This window comes from Amblyraja radiata, chromosome 6 (genome assembly GCF_010909765.2).
Source record: "Amblyraja radiata isolate CabotCenter1 chromosome 6, sAmbRad1.1.pri, whole genome shotgun sequence".
NCBI classification, from domain to species: domain Eukaryota; kingdom Metazoa; phylum Chordata; class Chondrichthyes; order Rajiformes; family Rajidae; genus Amblyraja; species Amblyraja radiata.
This window is the reverse complement of record NC_045961.1, coordinates 4,063,076-4,063,318: the sequence shown is the minus strand read 5'-3', so window position 1 is coordinate 4,063,318 and position 243 is coordinate 4,063,076.

Here is a 243-nt window from a genome sequence, read left to right as displayed (position 1 = left end):
CAGGGCAACGATGCTCAAAATTAGAGATAATTGAAGGTGGACGGAATGGCGTGGCATGGAAGGGGAAGCCTTAAAGATAATGTGGGGGGTAAGGCAGAGGGAGGTTAAGTAAATATAACAATGAATGAAAGCACTCCAAAATTATCATACTCTCCTCATAATAAACATCTCTGAGAAACCCATGCAAGTCATCATTTAAACATGCCCAACCCGACTTGGTCACAGATTTAGATGCAGACTGTA